Source organism: Gorilla gorilla, chromosome 2 (genome assembly GCF_029281585.2).
Source record: "Gorilla gorilla gorilla isolate KB3781 chromosome 2, NHGRI_mGorGor1-v2.1_pri, whole genome shotgun sequence".
NCBI classification, from domain to species: domain Eukaryota; kingdom Metazoa; phylum Chordata; class Mammalia; order Primates; family Hominidae; genus Gorilla; species Gorilla gorilla.
In genome coordinates this window covers 20,954,809-20,976,068 of record NC_086017.1, presented here as the reverse complement: position 1 = coordinate 20,976,068, position 21,260 = coordinate 20,954,809, and the positions used below count along the sequence as shown (strand labels likewise).

The following is a 21,260-nucleotide window of genomic DNA, read 5'->3' as shown; positions in this document are numbered from 1 at the left end:
CCCAAGAGAAGTTGACTGAGAGAAGGAGGGTGTGGGGAAGGGACAAATGACAAAGCCACAGATGTCGATGGGAGTCAGATCTGACAGCCTCACAAGCCAAAGGGAGGCCCAAGGGAGGCTCCGCAGAGTTGTGATTGGAGTTGGACTTTAAGGAGGTCACTCTGGAGGAAGGGAGGAAGGCGGTTTAGAGGTGGTTGCAGTAATCCACAGATGGGGTATGTGGCCTGAACTAGCGCAGCGGCCATGGGGATTGGGGCTGGGAGAAGAGCTTCCAGAGATACTTAGGAGGAAGACTTTGGTAACCAGCAGTATAGCGGGACAGGAGAGGAAATCGTTAAGGAAACTCATGGGTTCTTGCCTTTCATGGCAAGGTGGAGCTATTTACTGAGAAAAAGATAGGAAGAGCTACATTTATTTATTTATTTATTATATATTTTTTGAGACGGAGTCTCACTCTGTCACCCAGGCTGGAGTGCAGTGGCGTGATCTCGGCTCACTGCAACCTCTGCCTCCTGGGTTCAAGCAATTCAGGAAGAGCTACATTTATAAGTGTTGTCATGGTTGGCCAGATGTTGTTTTTCTCTGTTTGGCTCCTGCTTCTGCTTTTGCTTTAGTCAGAACTGTGTTTGTCCCAGGAAGACCTGCTCCTCCCTGTTCTCAGGCTATGTAGCTAAAGTGGTGATGACCCCATCTCTGGGCTGTAGGACATGTGATAATGGCTTCTGGTTCCAGCTTGAAGTTGCTGCAAAATAGACATATATGTATATATACATATAGACATATATACACACACACACACACACATATATACATATCGCATTTTTAGACCAATTTTCCATTGATGGACACTTAGTTTGATTCTATGATTTTGTTGTTGTGAATAGTGCTGCAATAAACATACGCGTGCAGGTGTCTTTTTGATACAACAATTTATTTTCCTCTGAGTAGATACTCAGTAGTGAGATTGCTGGATCAAAGGGTAGTTCTTTTTTTTTTTTTTTTTTTTTGAGACGGAGTCTCACTCTGTCGCCCAGGCTGGAGTGCAGTGGCGCGATCTCGGCTCACTGCAAGCTCCGCCTCCCGGGTTCACGCCATTCTCCTGCCTCAGCCTCCCGCATAGCTGGGACTACAGGCGCCCGCCACCACGCCCGGCTAATTTTTTGTATTTTTTAGTAGAGACGGGGTTTCACTGTGTTAGCCAGGATGGTCTCGATCTCCTGACCTCGTGATCCGCCCGCCTCGGCCTCCCAAAGTGCTGGGATTACAGGTGTGAGCCACCGCGCCCGGCCCAAAGGGTAGTTCTATTTTTAGTTCTTTGAGAAATCTCCATACTGGTTTCCATAGAGGTTGTACTGATTTACATTCCCACCAACACTGTGTAAGTGGTCCCCTTTTTCTGCATCCCTACCATCATCTGTTGGTTTTTGACTTTTTAGCAATAGCCATTCTGACTGGTGTAAGATGACATCTCATTATAGTTTCAATTTGCATTTCTCTGATGATTAGTGATGTTAAGCATTTTTTATATGTTTTTTGGCCACTTGTATATCTTTTGAAAAATGTCTTTTCATGGAGGACATGCATTTTGGGATGGAGCTTGAAGATACCTAAAAAAGATCTGGCTTGAAGGGGGAGGATGTGTTTCAGGAGGAGAGAATAGCACGAGCAAACCCTTGGAGGCAGGAAAGAAAAGGAAACACTCAGGGGATGGTGGGTAGTCAGGCTGGCCTGACCACACTGGAGAATGTGGGGGAGATGAGTCTACCAGGCAGACTCATCTGCAGGGGTCAGACCAGGGGTCACCATTCATCTACTCCTCTACAAGGGAGACTGGAGGGGTTAGACCAGGCAGGCCTGGAATGCCAGGGTGAGTTTGGATTAACCTAACCAATGAACCTGCAGACTAGAATAGGCATCTGGAAGTTCCAGGGATGTTTGGGAAAACTTCGTGGGGAATTTAAGGAATCGCTTCCAGGGTCAGAGCTCCATGTTGTTTTTCCCATCAGCTTGCTCAGGAGTTGGATAGATGGTGAGCTCAGGGACTGGTGAACTGTCCCAGTAATACAGGGTGGTAATGTCCCTCCCTTCTCCTGCCCCAAGTCATACAAGCCTTCTCAGGCTGGGACATCTGGAGGTCTTGACCAAAAAGAACCAAGACCCTTGCCTTCTGCAGCCCACTCTCCACACAGCAGGTTGAGGGCCCTGTGGACACACATCAGATCACTCTTACTGAAAACCCTCCAGAGGCTTCTCACCCCACTTAGAAGCAACTTAGAAGCACCCCACTTAGAAGCAACTCCATGCACCTCCCTTTGGCCTACAAGGCTTCACATCATCTGACCCCTGCGTCCCCTCTGTCCTCACCTCCTTTCACTGTTCCCCGGGCCCGCTGTCCTCCAGCTCTTTGCAGCCCTGCAAACACAGCAAGCTTTTGTCCTGTCTTGGGGCCTTTGCACTCGCTGTTCTCTATGCCTGGGACACTCATCCCTCAGATCTTGCCACGGACACCTCATCATCATTCAATCTTTTTTTTTTTTTTCCGAAACAGAGTCTTGCTCTGTTGCCCAGGCTGGAGTGCAGTGGCGTGATCTTGGCACACTGCAACCTCCACCTACCTGGTACAAGCAATTCTCCTGCCTCAGCCTCCCAGGTAGCTGGGATTACAGGCACCTGCCACCATGCCCAGCTAATTTTTTGTATTTTTGGTAGAGACAGGGTTTCACTGTGTTGGCCAAGCTGGTCTTGAACTCCTGACCTCGTGATCTGCCTGTCTTGGCCTCCCAAAATGCTGGAATTACAGGCGTGAGCCACTGTGCCTGGCTTCATCATTCAGTCTTTGCTCACTTGTGGCTCGTTGGAGAAGACTTTCCTGGGTAAGGGTAGTGCTCCTGCTTATCACTTGGCCTTCTTAGTCCTCATTGCTATCTCTGATTGTCTTTTTTCTTTGTTTACTTATTTATTGTGTCTAAGCTTCCATTTGAATGTGAGTGACTCAAACACAGGGTTTCTGTCTTGTTCCTCACTGCACCCCCAGCACTTAGAGCAGTAACTGGCCCAGAGTAGGTCCTCAATAAATGGTAATTGAATGAACTATCTGCATAGGCAAGGTCCTTAGGCAATTCTGCAAATAAGGCAGCTGGGCCCAGAGAAGAGAAGGGACTTGTCAAAGGTGTCCTACAAATCAATGTCAGAGACAGACCTAGGCTCCAGGACTCCTGCCTCTAAGGTCAGTTCATTTTCTGTAATTCTCTTCCACCCTTTTCTGCCAAAGGGGCTGCCAGTCTTTGGTGATTTTCCCTCTGGTGCATATGCCAGGGTAGAAAGAGCAGTGAACTAGAAGCCAGGGAACTTGGGACCTGGTCTAGCTCTGCTACCCACATACCTTGTAGACCAAGGGGTCCTCGAGGGCAGAGGGCATTACCCATATCTAGTACAGTTGGTGCTCAGACAAGGCTTGTCGAAAGAGTAAGATTTTGTTTGCATGAAGATAGTGGGTGCCAACACAGGGCAGTGTTAAGAGCTGGGAACAGGAGCTAGGCAGACATGAATTCAAATCTTGGCTATGTCACTTTCTAGTTGCCCTACACGTGATCACACATGAAGAATGTACATAGCATCATCTAGGATAGCTTGTGTCCAGGATGGCCCTGACACTTTCTGGTATTCATGTTCTTGGGTAACCCACACTGAATTAGGGCTGATTTCCATGACCAATAGAATACTGCAGAAGTGACAGTATGTGACTTCTGAATCTAGATCATGAAAGATAGTGTGGCTTCCACTTTGGTCTCTTATATCACCTACTGGGGGAAGCCAGCTGCCATGTTGTGAGGACACTCAAGAAGCTCTGTGGAGAGGCTCTTTTGAAGGAGAACCAATGCCTCCCACCAACAGCCAGCATCAACTTGGGACATGTGAGTGAACCAAATGGAAGTGGATCCTCCAGCCAAGTCAAGCCTTCAGATGACTGAAGCCCCAGCCTCATGAGAGATAGCAGGCTAAAACTGCCCAGCTAAGCTGCTCCTGAAATCCTGACCCCCCAAATTATAAAAGGCAATAAATTATTATTATTGTTTTAAGCCACTACATGTTGGGGTGATTCATTATGCAGCAACAGATAATAAATACATCACCCTTGTATTCATTACTGATGTTTATTAGGAGCATAGTGTGTGATTTTTCATTTAACCCTTCCAGTAATGCTGTGAGATAGGTAAGTTTATTATCCCCATTTTACAGACAAGAAACTGAGGTTCAGAATGAGTGAAGTCTCTTCCCTGCAGAGTCCCTGACCTTAAGGATTTTATGGTCAGATCTGAGAGACAGAAGCTCAAAAACCTATGACTTTAGGCAAAATATGGCCCTGGGATCCCAGGATGGGGAGAGGAATTTTGGATTCTGGCTTCTACTTGGGCCTCATAGCTTGGGATGACAGAGGGTACACTCCAAAGGCAACAAACATCTTCCCTGCCCTTGAGCACCTGCTTAATCAAGGGGAGAAAGTTCAGATGCTTATGCATAATGTGTGGTATTTCTCTGCACAGAAACACACACAGGCCTGTACAGTAATAATGAAAAGCAACAACCCATCTTAAGGGCTTGGCACTTTGCACTTACGAAGCCTTATACATCCCTAATTCCATGGAATCACACCTGGCAGGTAAGCGTGGCCCTGTACACTTTACAGATGGGGACACTGAGGTCAGGGAAGTTGTGTGATTCTTGCAGAGCCAAGCAGCCTAGAAGTGGCAGAGTTCAGGTAAAACCCAGTAACTGGGTGTTTTACAAGTGCTAAGGGTATGACAGGAGGTAGGCAGGGCTCCTCTGAGGGAGGTTCCAGGAAGAGGTCACCCGGGAGCAGGGTTCTGAGAATGGGGAAGTGGCTTCGGGGAGAGGATCGTGCCTGGGAGGGTTTGAGAGGAAACCGAGCGAGTCCCTAGGGGCTTCCAGGGTGTACGAGGGCAAAGACGTGAACATAGCTGGAGTGGAAAGAATGAGAAAGCCTGGGTGTGTGGAAGAGCCTTGGTGTGTTAGGTGGAATTGCAGCTGGAGGGTGTGTGCAGAATGAGAGGTCTTGGTATTGGGGCCAAAGTCAACTGCCATGCCTAAGGAGGGAGGAAGGCGCTTATTTTGCTTCTTGGGTGAAAATCATTCCTGTGATTTAGTTCTCCTTGGGGGAGGGGCGGGGTTTCATCCAGCCTTAGCAAATGCATTCAATCTTCACTACTTCTCTCTGTCAGATGGGGTGGATAGAGGTCCAAATGTGGGCAGAAGCTTTTATGTCCCATCGCAGGGCAGCTAAGAACAGCTGCGCGGGTCGTTCACTGTACATGGGCACTAGGCCAAAAGGGACTGAAATCCGGACTGCCCTTTGTTTACTAAGCCATGTGCCTGCAAGGCTGCACCTGCCCAGAAGGAATGCTTCCTTTTTCTTTTCTTTAAAAACAAATTTTTTTTTATGAGCTAAAATTCACGTAACATAGAATCTACCATTTAAACCACTTTAAAGTATAAAGTTCAGTGCTTTTAGTATAGTCACAATGTTGTGCAACCATCACCACTATCAGTTTTCGGAACATTTCCATCATCCCAAAAAACAACTCCATAACTCCTAACTCCCCCCTTTCCCCATCTCTTGGCGACCATGAATCTGAACTTTCATATGAATGGAGTTCTATAACTTGCTGTCTTCTGTGACTGTCTTCTTTCATTTGGCATTAAAACTTTTCAAGTTTTACCCATGTTGTGGTATGTGTCTGTACTTCATTCCTTTTATGGCTCAATAATATCGCATTGTGTGAATATTCCACAATTTGTGTATCCCTTCATGAGTTGATGGACATATGGGTTATATCCGCTGGCTGTTAAGAACAGGCGGGTCACAGTGGCTCACGCCTGAAATCCCAGCACTTTGGGAGGCTGAGGTGGGTGGATCACCTGAGGTCAGGAGTTCTAGATCGGCTTTGCCAACATGGTGAAACCTTGTCTCTACTAAATATATAAAAATTAGCTGGGCGTGATGGCAGGTGCCTGTAATCCCAGCTACTCGGGAAGCTGAGGCAGGAGAATTGCTTGAACCCGGGAGGCGGAGGTCGCAGTGAGCCGAGATTGCACCACTGCACTCCAGCCTGGGTGGCAGAGCAAGATTCCGCCTCAAAAAAAAAAAAAAAAAAAGGCGGGCGGCTCGTGCCTGTAATCCCAGCATTCTGGGAAGCCGAGGCAGTTGGATCACCTGAAGTCAGGGGTTCGAAACCAGCCTGGCTAACATGGTGAAACCTCGTCTCTACTAAAAATACAAAATTAGCCGGGCATGGTGGCGCATGCCTGTAATCCCAGCTACTTGGGAGGCTGAGGCAGGAGAATCACTTGAACCTGGGAGGCAGAGGCTGCAGTGAGCCGAGATCGCACCATTGCACTCTAGCCTGGGCAACAAGAGCAAAATTCTGTCTTAAAAAAAAAAAAAAAAAAAAAGAATAATGCAGCTATGGCCAGGCACAGTGGCTCACATCTGTAATCCCAGCACTTTAGGAGGCTGAGGTGGGAGGATTGTTTGAGCCCAGGAGTTTGACATCAGCTTGGGCAACATGGCAAAACCCTGTCTCTATAAAAAATGAAAAATTTGGGCGGACATGGTGGTGTACACTTGTAGTCCCAGCTACTTGGGAGGCCGAGGTGGGAGGATTGCTTGAGCCTGGGAGATGGAGGCTGCAGTGAGCTGTGATCATGCCACTGCACTCAAAAAAAAAAAAAAAATTCAGCTAGAACATTCTTGTGCAAGTTTTTGTGTGAACAGATGTTTTCCATTTTTCTGGGTATATACCAGGGGATGGTCTTGTTGGATCATATGGTAATCCCATGATTAACTTTTTGAGGAACTTGCCAAACTGTTTTCCAAAGTAACTGCACTGTGGTACATTCCATCTAGAAATGTTTGAGGGCTCCAATGTCTTCACATCCTTGCCAACATTTGTTATTGTCCATTTTCTTATAGCCCTCCTAGTGAGTGTGAAGTGGTACCTCATTGTGGCTGGCCATCTGTATATCTTTGGAGAAATGTCTGTTCAAGTCCTTTACCCATTTTTTGGTTGGGTTGTTTTTTGTGTGTGTGTGTTGAGTTGTAAGAGTTCCTTGTGTAGGCTGGGCGCGGTGGCTCATGCCTGTAATCCCAGCACTTTGGGAGGCCGAGGCGGGCAGATCACAAGGTCAGGAGATCGAGACCTTCCTGGCTAACACAGTGAAACCTCGTCTCTACTAAAAATACAAAAAAAAAAAAAAAAAAAAAAAAAAAATAGCCAAACGTGGTGCAGGCGCCTGTAGTCCCAGCTACTTGGGAGACTGAGGCAGGAGAATGGTGTGAACCTGGGAGACGGAGCTTGCAGTGAGCAGAGATCACGACACTCCACTCCAGCCTGGACGACAGAGCGAGACTCCGTCTCAAAAAAAAAAAAAGAGTTCCTTGTGTATTCTGGATAGTACACCTGTATCAGGTGTACTATATGAGTTGCAAATATTTTCTCCCATTCTCTGGGTATTGCCTTTTTCTAATTTACACTGGGGCTCCTTTTGGGCTGGTAGGGACCTTAGTTCCTCAGCCAGAGCACCAGATACTCTCCCGCCATAACAAAAGAAAGTGTATCAGTGGCCTCACTCAAGAGGACAACTTAGTACCTCAGTACCTTTACAGATGGCCTGCTATGTGCCAGACGTGGAGGATGTGAATCTGAAGATAACAGAGTCTGTTCCAGTCCCTGTTCCCCATCCTCAAGAAGGACTCAATCAATAACTCAGACGCTCAAGCCAGAACACTGGGGGCTGACTGGACTCCTCCCCCATCACTCCACCATCCAATCAGCCATCACAGCCCATGATGACTCCTCCCACCTTGTGCCACCATCCAATCAGTCACCACAGCCCATAGTAACTCCTCCCTATCACTCTAGCATCCAATCAGCCACCTCAGTCCCTGGTGACTCGTCCCCCATCATTCCAGCATCTAATCAGCCCCCAGAGCCCGTCACCCCTCCATTCTCTTCCCCACGCCCCAGCGGAGTCTAGGCGGTAATTGCCTCTCACCTGGCTGGTTTCAGTAGCTTCCTGTCTCCAGACCTCAGGGCTTGAATCTTGTAGTTCATTTCTCCATCACTGCACGAGCAGAGTGATTTTTCTTAAATGAAAAATCCCATTGAGGGCTGCCTGGCTGACAACTTCTCTACGGCTACTATCAAAAGAAAATGCACACGGAAGCCGACAGCTCCGTGTCATCTGGCACCCACTGCTGTCTCCACTCCCCTCCTTGAAGTGACTCAGTCTGACTAAACTGTTGGTCAGTTTCCCAGCACATACCACCTCCAAGCCCTGCCGGCATGGTGTGCTTTGAAATGAGGGACGGTAAAGAAATGCGTCAGGGATTCCCAAAATAAGTCACGGGTTAGGCAGTAACTTGTCAGGCAGGAGCTGGGAGTTTGCTAGGGGCACGGTAAGGGTTCCGGTTAGGGGAAAGAGCCTCGCTTCTGCCTGTGCAGGCGCTTGGACACACAGGCCTGCCTTGGTGCTCATGAGTCACCCGAGAAGATGTGCCTAGAAATGACTCTCCTGGGTGTGTGAGAGCCTGAGTCTACCCCAGGGGTTTGGAAGGCGGATTCAGCTGCCTTCCTTAGATCGTCTTAGGATCTTCAAACCCCAGCGCCGAAAAAGACTAATGACCATGTGGCCCACCCCTTCATCCCTTTGCCTCTATAAACCTCCATTCTTCCCATCTCAAAAATGGGAACAATGACATTTTTTTAGATGGCCGTGAGGCTCAAAGAAGATTATCTAGACTCCTGTATGAGTTTTAAGTTGGATGGGGAAACTGAGGCCCAAAGAAACGAATCGGTTGTTTCCAGCCTTGACGTGTGTTGGAATCATCGGGGGAGTTTGTTAGAAATAAGGATCCCTGGATCCTACTGCTGGGTTGGGGTAGAGACCCAGTCATCTGTATTTTTTAACCTCCCGAGGTGTTGCTGCTGGGAACCAGGTCTAGCTCTCCTCCCAGAATCCCAAGGCAGCCTCTGGCCAGAGGGTCACTGAGGTGCAGGCTGTGTGTGGTCAGCCCGCCTTGCTTTTCCTGTCTGGAAGCCAAAAGCTGGCTTTCCCACTGCCAAACTGCTGGGAATACAGAGGCCATTCTGGCGACTGTTTTCTAAATGTGGCTATCAAGGATGTTCTGGGAGAGAAAAGCCCTGGCACACAGCCTTGGTCTCTGAGGGGCTTGCAGGCACCTGGGGTAGGGGAGGCTCAGTGGTGTATGGGAGTTGTCGGGGATGGGCAGGATGCTCCATCATAGGGTGAATGGAATTGAAACCAATGTTTAAAATGAGCTGGGTTTAGGGCCGGGCACAGTGGCTCACGTCTATAATCCCAGCACTTTGGGAGGCCAAGGCAGGCAGATCACTTGAGGTCAGGAGTTTGCAACCAGCCTGGCCAACATGGCAAAACCCCATCTCTACTAAAAATACAAAAAATTAGCCGGGTGTGGTGGTGGGCACCTGTAATCCCAGCTACTCAGGAGGCTGAGGCAGGAGAATCGCTTGAACCCAGGAGGTGGAGGTTGCAGTGAGCCGAGATCACGCCACTGCACTCCAGCCTGGGTGACAGAGCAGACGCTGTCAAAAAAAAAAAAAAAAAAAAAAAAAAAGCTGGTTTTGTTGTGGGTGGGGTGGAGACAGGGGGAGGTGCTTCAGTTGTCACCTCCATGTCTGCTTCAGGCCCCTCCTTACCCTTCCTATGAAAACATTTTCTCTGTAGAAGATCTGGAACTCATGCACACTGAGGCACAGTTATCTAATCATACCAATGTAGGGCTGAGCGTGGTGGCTCACGAGGCCTGTAATCCCAGCACTTTGGGAGGCCTCGTTCACCTGAGGTTAGAAGTTCTAGACCAGCCTGGCCAACATGGTGAAACCCCGCCTCTACTAAAAATACAAAAAATTAGCTGGCGTGGTGGCAGGTGCCTGTAATCCCAGCCACTCAGGAGGCAAAGGCAGAGGCAGGAGGATTGTTTGAACCCAGGAGGCGGAGGTTGCAGTGAGCAAAGATCGCACCATTGCACTCCAGCCTGGGCAACAAGAGCAAAACTCTATCTCTGTCTCTCTCAAAAACAAAACAAAACAAAACAAAAACCAATGTAAAACATGACCACATTTCCTTCTTTTTTTTCTTCTACTCTCTCCCCCTCTCCTTCTTTCTCCCTCCCTCTGCTTTCTAATTTTGCCCCTGGTCTTGAGCTTTTAATCTGAATTCCATGTTCTCAGGTTCTTTATTTCCTCATTTATTATCGATGTTTTCCAACTTGCTTGGCTAAGCCACCACTCTGGTCATAATGTATCCCACTTTCTGCCAACCCTGCCTTACCCCCACGCAGCAGAACATGCCTAGAGAAAAGCCATGTTTTTCACATGGTGTTTCACAACCATTTTGACTGTGTTCACTTGAGTCATGACCTTGAATGTTGAGAGCACTCTCAATGCTGCCTAGCAATTATACTCTGCCTCCCTAGTCATTCTCTCTCCAGCTCTGCTAGGGACCATTTGACTCCTCTCCTCCCCTAAACCCTTAATGCCTCCTCTCCTGTCCTGTCTGCTTCCTATTCACTGAGAAAATGGAAGCAATCAGAATGTCCTGAGACCCCACCACACACCTCCCCGCCCACCAGCATCTCCACCCACACGCTTCACCAGAGATGAATTGATGGTGCACTTATGTATCTGTACTTGTGCCCTAGACCCTGCCCCTTTCATTTGCTCAAGGACATCTCTCCAGCGATTGTCCCTCTTGCCACAGCATCATTTTTTACCTCCTCTGGATCATTCTCATCAAGCGTACACAATGCTATTATTTTTCCCATCTTTGAAATAACAACAACAATACCACCAACAAAAACCCTTGTTAAGTTTTAGGTCAGAACTGACACAGTGTTGCTTCTGCCAGATTCTATTGGTTAAAGCAAGTCACAGGGACAGCCCAGATTCAAGGGGAGGAAACTGCACAAGGACTTGAATACCAAGAGATGAGATTCTTTGTGGGCCACCAAGCCACAAACCACCACTCTCCCTTTTGCAGAAAACTCTTCCAAAGAGCTGTCCATCCTCAGTTTCTCCAGTTCCTCCCTCCCATTTTTCTTAAACACATTCCAATCAGGCATTCACTCCCACTGCTCTACTGGTGCCCTTCATCCAGGTCACCAATGGCCTCCACATGGCAAGATCCATGGTCAAGTCTCAGCCCTTATCCTACTGGGCTTGGCACAGTTGACTGCCCTTGCTTTGATTTCAGGCCTCATGCTCTCCTAGTTTTCCTACTACCTCACTGGTCTCACCCTGTCTTTTCTCTCCTCTCCCCAACCTCTTAATGTTGGGATGACCCGAGGCTCAGTTCTCCATCCTCTTCTCTTACCCATCTGTACTCACTCTCTTGGTAATTTCACCCAATCTCATTGCTTGCAATATCATTTACATGTGACTCTCACATTTACATCTCTAGCCTCGTCCTCTCACTTGAATTCTGACTAATAATACAACTGTTTTTATTTTTATTGTTTTTTTGAGACGGAGTCTCATTCTGTCGCCCAGGCTGGAGTGCAATGGCACAATCGTGGCTCACTATGATTCTTCTGCCTCAGCCTCTCGAGTAAGTGGGATTACAGGTGCCCACCACCATGCCTGGCTAATTTCTGTAGTTTTAGTATAGATGGGGTTTCACCATGTTGGCCAGGCTGGTCTCAAACTCCTGACCTCAAGTGATCTGCCCACCTTGGCCTCCCAAAGTGCTGGGATTACAGGCGTGAGCCACTGCGCCTGGCCTCTGACTGTTTTTTGACGTCTCCAGTGGGTAGCCAATGCCCACCTAAACCCCTTCTGTCCAAAACTAAACTACCAATTCCTCCCTACCCCTTGACCTGACCCCAGATTTTCTCGTTTCAGTTGATGACAATTCCTTTCTTGCAGTTGCACAGAACAAAAACCCTGGCATTAAACTTGACTCCCTTCTTTCTCTCACACCCCATACCCAAGCCACCATGAAGATTGGATCTACCTTCAGAATATATCCAGACTCTGACCACCTTCTCTCCTGGTCAGAGCCACCATCCCTTCTCAGCTGGACAAATTTTGTGTGCCTCTTTCTAATTCTGCCCTGACCTCCTATGATTTACTGATTTGCAACAGAGTGGCCAGAGGGATCCTTTAAAAATATACCCCAGATCATAGCCCTCCTCTGCTCAACACCCTTCTATGGCTCCCATGTCACTTGGCATAGAGTCCTCACCATCACCTACAAGGCCTTATGGGACCTGGCCACCCCCTGACCTCTGACCCCCTCCTACTCCCCGCTTCACTCTCTGCTCCTCCAGCCACTCTGGCTCCTTTGCTATGGCCCCTCAGACACAGCAGCACGTGTCTACTCCAAGCCTTTCCTCCACCTGGGCAGTTCAAGCCCTGCTCTCTGCAGGCAGCTGCCTCACCTCCTTCAATTCTTTGCTCAGCTTCTCAACGAGGCCTTCCCTGACCTCCCCATTTAGACTTGCATCCCACCCCCACCTCCTTGCCTTTCCCACTCTCACGTCCTTGCACTTTTCTCTTGTTTCTTAGCCCTTAACCTTCTAACATATTTCATGATCTACTTACTTATTATGGTTATTGTTCATTGTCTATCTCATGCAGCTAAAATATAAGCTTTGCAAGGGGAATAATCTTTATCTTTTGCTCACTGATGTATTCCAAGGGCCTAGAACAGAGCCAGGTACAGATAGAATGCTAAAATTTTATTTTTAAATTGTACTATAAGCATCTCAAATCCTTTGTGACACAAACCAGGGCATAGACAAATTCATTCTTTCATCCACCCATCCACTCTTCCAATTGATTGCCATGCCTTCCTTTATATCTATTCATCTATTCATCTGTTTATCATCCACCCAACCAGGCATTCCTGCCTGTCTGACTGCCCATCTAACGCTCTGTCCCATTTCACATGTGCCCAAACAATCTTTAACAAACCTTCTTGGAGCATCTACTGTGAGCCAAGCATTGTGCTGGGTTCTACAGTCAAATCAGTGACAGTAAGACCCAGATCTCTGGGACGAGGAAGACAGACATGACAACTAAGCACTATCTTACAAAGTATTATAGCAGGACGAGCCGCAGACAAAACCTCTCAGACACCGAGTTGTAGAAGGAAGGGCTTTATTCAGCTGGGAGCATCGGCAAGCTACTGCCTTAAAATCCGAGCTCCCCGAATGCACAATTTCTGTCCCTTTTAAGGGCTCACAATACTAAAGATTTCACATGAAAGAGTCATGATTGATTTGATAAGCAGGCGGTATGTGACAGGGGCTGCATGCACCGGTGGTCAGAGAGAAAAAGAACAGGGCAGGGAGTTTCACAATGTTCTTCTCTACAATGTCTGGAATCTATGAATAACATCAGTTTGTAAGTTATGAGTTGACTTTTAACTACTGGGTTTAGGCCAGGCAGGCCTAGGCCTGGTTTTGGGCCTGGCGCTGGACTGCCTGTCTTTGATTTTACTTCCTTGTTGTTTTTTCTTAAAACAGGTACTGAGTATAAAACAATATAAAACAATATGAGAGGGTCTCTCTCTCCCCTCAGTATAATTGGATAAATAACTGTTCCAGGATGTTCGCATAAGAAAACCCAACCCAACCCAGGGACTGGCATCTTAAGGTGAAGAATAGCGCCATAAGCAACAGCTGGATAATTCGCTGGGTGGAGGGGACTGGGGAGGGAGAGGGGAAATGCTTTCCTTGGTGCTTTCTTCCTAGCTCCCAGGCTGCCTCTGGCTAGCACTGGGCACAGACTTGGGACATCTGAGTTCTATTTCCTTCCAGGTCGCTAGGCACCAGTTCCCTCATGTTGCAAAATGAGATCCTAGCACTCACCTGACAGAATTAGCTAAAGCATGTAGAAAGCTTCTTGCAATCGTTGTTCTTGGCCGCACACTCTCATACCCCAGGGAAGTTGATGTCTAGGCCCCACCTCTGAGCAATTAAATCTAAATCTCTTGGGGTGGGGCCTGGGCATTGCTGTTTTTTAGAAGTTTCCTGGGGATTCTAAAGTGCAGCCAGGCTTATGCACCACTAGAACTACAGCAGTTTAATCAATGCCCTTTTCTATTTCATTGATCTTGAATATTGCAGCTGGAGAAAGGCAAATTTAATTAGTGGAGGCCAGACATTTGTGAAGACGTAGATGACAATGTCTGGATACATTTAAGGGCTTCACAGGTCGTGTAATTCTTGTTATATCTGTTCTCGATTTAGCTTATGCCATGGATGAAACTCATGTTTATAAGGCTGATTTTGGATGGGAGAGTTAAATGTGGGTGAGGGGGAGGACGTAAGAGTTGGCGAGAAACTCTCAAAGGTTGAGACCCAGAGGGATGGTAGGGGAGAGAGAGAGGGAGGGGGGGGAGAGAGAGAGAGAGAGAGAGAGAGAATGATATTTTCTCGAGTTAACTGGTCAAGGTGGAGAAATGGAAAAGAAAAATCTGTGAAGGTACAAGGGCACTAGCCAGAGACTGCATTTCTCCACTGCTGGCTGTGAGCACTGAGGAGGGGGCTGGGCAAGGTCTCACCTCCTTACTGAGGGAAGCAGGGCGCCTTGGCCGGCACGGTAGAAACAGACTCGGGTTCCCAACTCACAGTGCTATTGCAATGGCTGGGGCGCCAGTTCAGATCCTTTAAGACACAGACACTGAGACAGCAGATGTGCAGGGGATTTATGGGGAGAACTCTTGTATGCTATAGTACATGTAGTGCTGTACACAAAGCTCTGTGCTAGGCCTTGCACATATGACAGTGAAGAAGACAGGCATGTCCTTGCCCTCTAGGACCCAGGGAGACAGACATTACATCTTCTTACTTAGTCAATTATGAGCAGCTCTGTAAGTCTGTAATAGCTGGGGTGACGACATAATTTACTTACTAAGCCTGGACGCTTTGAGAGTGGAAGTGGGTGCCATTAATAATTATGCCTGGACACTGGCATAAACTGGGACTCTCCTGGAGAATTGGGATATATAGGGATCCTGAGATATAGAAACATGACCTAGTTCTGAAAATCACAGGTTTTCTTGAGAAAGGAGCACTGGAGCTAGGATCTGGAGGCTGTGCAGCAGTTAGCTGGTTGCCCAGGCTCCCTCTACGTGTTCTCAAAGCGGAGGGACCTGTCTTGGAGGGCTGTCACCACGGTGTGGGCTGACTGACAATTGATTCCTCACTGTTGTAGGGACTCCCACATCAGGGATGTTGCCCTTGTCTGAGAGAGCGCTGTCTGGGATTCTTTATATGGCATTGAAATGGAAATGCAGGGCACCCAGAGAGTCTGTCAAAGGCTTTCCCTCTGCCTTTTATTATGTCATTCAGGGCAGAAAACAAGGGGCCCTGGTGGCATCCAATTATAACCCACTTTTACTTTTTTTGAGAAACTGATGGACCTGTTTTCCCCTAACCATTTTTTAATGGTAAATATACGTGACATAAAATTTACCGTCTTACCCATTCTTTTTTTTTCTTTGAGACAGTGTCTCGCTCTGTTGCCCAGGCCAGAGTGCAGTGGTGCAACCTTGGCCCACTGCAACCTCTGCCTCCCAGGTTCAATAGATTCTCATGCCTCAGCCTACCGAGTAGCTGGGATTACAGGCGCCCATCACCACCATGCCTGGTTAATTTTCGTATTTTTGGTAGAGATGGAGTTTCACCATGTTGGCCAGGTTGGACTCAAACTCCTGACCTCAGATGATCTGCCCGCCTTGGCCTCCCAAAGTGCTGGCATTACAGGGGTGAGCCACCATACCCGGCCCATCTTAACCATTCTTAGGTGTAAAGTTCTGTGGCATTAAGTACATTCACACCGTTATGCAAGCATCACCACCAACCATCTCCAGAAAGTGTTCATCTTCAATCGAAACTCTGCACCCATTACACTCCCACACCTCTCCTCCTCCAGCCCCAGGCACCCCCCATTCTACTTTCTGTCTCTATGAATCTGACTACACTGGGTACCTCCTATAAATGGAATCACATAGCACTTGTCTTTTTGTGACTAGGTTATTTCACTTAGCACGATGTCTTCAAGGTTCATTCATGCTGTAGCATGGGTCAGAATTTCCTTCCTTTTTAAGGCTGAGTAATATTGCATTGTATGGAGAGACCACATTTTGCTTACCAGTTTATCCATCGATAGAGCCTTGGTGGTTTCTGCCTTTTGGCTATTGTGAGTAATGCTGCTATGAACATGGGTGTACAAATATTTGTTTGAGTCCCTGCTTTCAACTCTTTTGTGTATAAACCCAAAATGGGATTGCCAGATCATATGGTAATACTATGTTTAAGTTTCTGAGGATATGTCATCTTGTTTTCCACAGCCACTGCACCATTTACATTCCCACCGACAATTTACAAAAGTTCCAATTTCTCCACATCCTTGCCAGTACTTTTTATTTTCTCCCCTATTCTTTTGGAAATTTTTAAACAAAATTTTAAGATAATGATAGATTTGCATGTAGCTACTTGTCAGAATGACTACAGAGAGGTTCCATATCCTTTCCCACCATTTTTCCCCAGTGCTAACATCTGATGTCACTATAGTACAATATCACACCAAGGATATTGGCATTGATGGAATCCACTGACCTTATTCAGATTTCGCCAGTTTCACATGCACTCATTTGTGTGTGTGTGCATGTGTATAATTAATGTTTGTAATTTCATCACATATGTAGATTCATGTGACCACCACCACAATCAAAATACAGAACAATTCCATCACATGGGTCTCTAAAAAGGGTTAAAAAAACCACCATTTTTTTTTTTTTTGAGACGGAGTTTTGCTCTGTCACCCAGGCTGGAGTGCAGTGGCACGATCTCAGCTCACTGCAACCTCTGCCTCCTGGGTTCAAGCAATTCTCATGCCTCAGCCTCCAGAGCAGGTGGGATTACAGGTGCCCATTACCACGCCTGGCTAATTTTTGTATTTTTAGTAGAGATGAGGTTTCACCATGTTGGCCAGGCTGGTCTCGAACTCCTGACCTCAGGTGATCCACCTGCCTTGGCCTCTCAAATTGCTAGGATTACAGGCATGAGTCACTCCGCCTGGCCAGCCACCTCGCCTGGCCCAAACTTTTATTTGGAAAAATTTAAACTACACAAAAGTAAAGAGTATAGTATAATAAGCAACCATGTACCATCACCCAACTTCAAAACTCTCCATGTCCAATTTTGTTTCCTCTATAGCCTCACCTACCCTCAAACTATTTTGCAGTATATATTGCAAAGATAGTTTTGCAGTATATCTTTTCATCATTTCAGCTGCAAGTATTTCAGAATGTAACTCTAAAAGACAAGGACATCATCTTTTAAGCAGAACCATAACACTAATATTATGCTCCTTCCCTACCTGCAGCCAGCAGTCATCTCCAGAGACTTCACAGGGAATTTGCAGACATTATAGGTTCTCCTTCTCCACCAATGACAAGCAAGCCATGTCTGAAAAGGGGCATATACAGGCTGTGGATAAGTTGCTTAAGGATGCCAGCCAGGAGTCACAACTTCTGTTTCTTTCTCACCTGTCTTAGTCTGTTTTCTGTTGCTTACAGAAGAATAGCTGAAATGGGGTAATTTATAAAGAATAGGAATTTACTTCTCACAGTTATGGAGGCTGAGAAGTCCAAGGTTGCGGGGTTGCATCTGGTGAGGGCCTTCTTGCTGGTAGGGACTCTCTGCAGAGTCCAGAGGCAGCTCAGGCCATCACATGGTGAAGGGGCTGAGCATGCCTGCTCTGGTCTATCTTCTTTTTCTTATAAAGCCACTAGTCCCACTCCCATGATAACTCGTTAATTCATTAACCTATTAATTCACTAATGCATGAATGAATTAATCCATTCATGAGGTCAGAGCCCTCATGATCCAGTCACCTCTTAAAGGCCCCACCTGTCAATACTGCCACAATGGGGATGAAATTTCACCATGAGTTTTGTGCGGGACAAACATTCAAACCATAGCAACACCCTACAGCCCAATCCCGTTGCTCTACTTTCAAGTAGAATCACTATCCAACCATGTGTGACCACCTCACTCCTCTCACTCCTGTTCCAGCACCTCCCCACCATCTTACTCCTGGACCTCTGCAACAGCCTCCTCCCTGACTTCCCTGCCTCCACATCTGCCCTGGTACCCTCTGTTCTCTGCACCGCAGCCAGAGGGAGCCCCTAAAACCTGTTAGACCATGCCCCTCCCCATCTCAGCATCCTTCCAGGGCTTTTCATCTCATTCAAAAGCCGAGACAATCAGCCCCAGCCAGCTCCCCGCTCTCTTCTGATTTCCTCCACCCCTCTCTTACTCTACCACGGCCACAGAGGCCTGTACGCTATTGCTATTGTGTAGATGCAGCAGGCACACTTCCACCTCAGGGTGAAGCCCATCCCCTCTGCCAGGGGTGCTCTCCTGCAGGCATCACTGACCCGCCCAGGCCGTCCCCTCCACCCGGGGCGCTCTCCTGCAGGTGTCCACTGACCCACCCAGGGTGTCCCCTCTGCCCGGGGCGCTCTCTTGCAGGCGTCCACTGACCCACCCATGCTGCCCCTCTGCCTGGAGTTCTCTCCTGCAGGCGTCACTGGCCTGCTCCCTGCCTCCTTTGGGGCTTTGCTCAGTGTCCTGTAGGAGTGTGTTTGGTCCATTCATCTGGATCCACTCAATACCGGTGTCCACTCTGCTGTGTCCCCAGGTGTCGACTAGGATGAAATCAACATGCTTCTTGGCCCTCTGGCTTCCACTGGATTTGGCCCATGGGGGCACCGTGTAAAGACTGACTGAGGGAAGAGACAGGTTAAGCCAGGACATTTATTCCCAGGCTTGCTCTCCAGGCGACTGTCAAGTGGGCTCTCCATACCGCCCTCTCTCTTTGTGGTCTGTCACATGTCCTCCCCTTTCTGCCACAAGGGGAGAATAGCCCCACTCTCCCTATAGTTTCCCTCCATCCTGCCCACATCGCTGTAAATAGTCCCTTTGCTAACTCTCCTCCAACGACCCACTTTCTGTTGCGCCCTGACTGATGCAGTGATCTTCTCAGTGAGCTGTCCATGGTCACCCTATCTAAAATAGCGCCCTTACCCATGCCCATATCCTCTCTGGAGTCCCTGCTTTGTGTTCTTCAACATTTATCACCACCTAACATGGTATCTTATGCTTATCTATGTTGTTTATTACTTGCCTCTCCCAACTGGGACAGTCATGTCCTGCTGCACAGGCCGTGCACTGTACAGCCATAGAGGTCACCATTCACATTGACTTCAACGTAATGCAGCAATGGCAACTCCTGGAGTTGGACAACAGGGTGGCCCTGCCCTCCACTGGAATATAAGCTCTGCTTTTTCCCTGTTGTCACTTCTGTCTCTCAAGGGCTTACAACAGTGTTTGGCACAGAGTACGTTCTCACAAAGTTGTTTTTAATGACTGGTAATCCCTCTTGCTTCCCATAAAAAGGGAGAACCTTGATAAATTGGTATTAGGAAGCCTTAGTGAGTTTTCTGAGGGTTTCTTTTGATACTGTGCGGCCCCTGGAAGTGGAAGCTGCATCTTGTCTTGTTTATCATCTGTGATGGGTGCTATTGGTGACCCTCCTGTTTTAAGAATTGTCCTCAGCCAAATGGGAGCCCCCTAGATATGGTTTGGCTGTGTCACCACCCAAATCTCATCTTGAATTGTAGCTCTCACAATTCCCACGTGCTGTGGGCGGGACCTGGTGGGAGGTAACTGAATCATGGGGGTGAGTCTTTCCCATGCTGTTCTCATGATAGTGAATAAGTCTCAAGAGATCTGATGATTTTATAAAGGGGAGTTTCCCTGCACAAGCTCTCTTCTCTTGTCTGCCACCATGTAAGACGTGCTTTGCACCTCCCGCCATGATTGTGAGGCTTCCCTAGTCACATGGAACTGTGAGTCCATTAAACCTCTTTTTCCTTATAAATTACCCAGTCTCAGGTAATGTCTTTATCAAAGCAGTGTGAAAATGGACTAATACACCCCTTGTTTGGGAGCTCCTACCTTTCATACCCAGGACAAACTGTGACCAGTGACTGACATGGGATACCAATCCTGCCTCTTTGCCTCTCAGTGGGACCAATTCAGTCCCTGACTCACACCTATGTGTCCTCAATGCCTGGCATAGGGTCCAGCACACAGCAGATGCCCAGGAAGTATTTCTTAGTGAATGAATAAGTCAGCATGAGTTGGGCTCTGCCACCCAGTAGCTGTATAACCTTGGTCAAGTCAGTTTTTATCTTGAGCCTCAGTTTCCCAAAAGGCCAGGTGGGGATATTCCTGTCTACTGAGATGACCCTGCAGGACTGTGAGAGACCAATACTGATTGTGAGCAGTTAGAATGCTCCAGACAGAGTGTTAAAGCTTTCACGTTCCTTATTTCCCTGAATTTTTCCAACAACTTTGCAAGATGGGGGCAAGCAAACTCCTCACCCTGCTCTGCTTGACACGTGTGTGAATGTTAAATCCTGCCTGTTCAGTTCCCTCATTAGCTCCTGATGGGGTGGCTTTCTGTTTCATGGCCTCTTTCTCCCAGGGGACAGGGCTCAGAGGCACTTTGTGGATGCTTTTTGCTTGATTGAAAGTGCTTTTGGAAGCAGGAGGAATTTCGGGAAGGAGGGCGATTTATGAACCATTAGGTATTAATGCCACCCGCCATCAGTGCAGTACCAGACTGGCTTCTCTTGAGTCGGCCGAGCTGGGGTTAATTAGCTTTTGAATTTCTTAGCTGCAGGGTGTCTCTTTAATCATCTGCCACCTGGTCCATGTGCAGCCCTGGTGGGAGAGAGGCCTCTAGAAGCACGAGCTAGTAGAAGGCCAGTCTTGCAGAGGGAGAGCCCCTCAGAGCTGCAACCATGCTTCAGCAACCAGACTGCCCACCTGCCTGCTCCATTTGAGGAAATCGAGGCCCACAGAAGTTGGGCCTGACCCAGGGTCCCTCAGTAAATGGCAGAGTCAAGATTAGAACTCAGGTTTCCCGTGTTAGGGTCTGGGGTTCTGTCTGCTTCAGAATCCCTCTATCCCTTCCACACATAGACCCCTGGCATCTCGGGCTGGGAGGCTAAGCCTTCAAGGATGACCAAGCCAGAGGAAGACCCTCCTCTTATGGGGCTTCCACTACAGTGGAGGATGCCATCAGTCAACAGGCGAGCAAGCAAATACATTGATA

At 47.8% G+C, this 21,260-nt stretch overlaps 1 protein-coding gene across 2 annotated transcripts in view; it reads right to left on the bottom strand.

The window, feature by feature from the left end:
• HRH1 (histamine receptor H1) overlaps positions 1-21,260 on the bottom strand; it is a 167,380-nt gene that overhangs the window by 117,117 nt on the left and 29,003 nt on the right. Inside the window, exon 3 of one of the 2 annotated variants that reach the window (XM_055380999.2) lies at positions 17,451-17,539. The exons of the other annotated variant lie outside the window; for it this stretch is intronic. The gene's annotated coding sequence lies outside the window, so the exon portion shown is untranslated. The remainder of the gene's footprint in view (positions 1-17,450; positions 17,540-21,260) is intronic. 2 annotated transcript variants of the gene reach the window in all.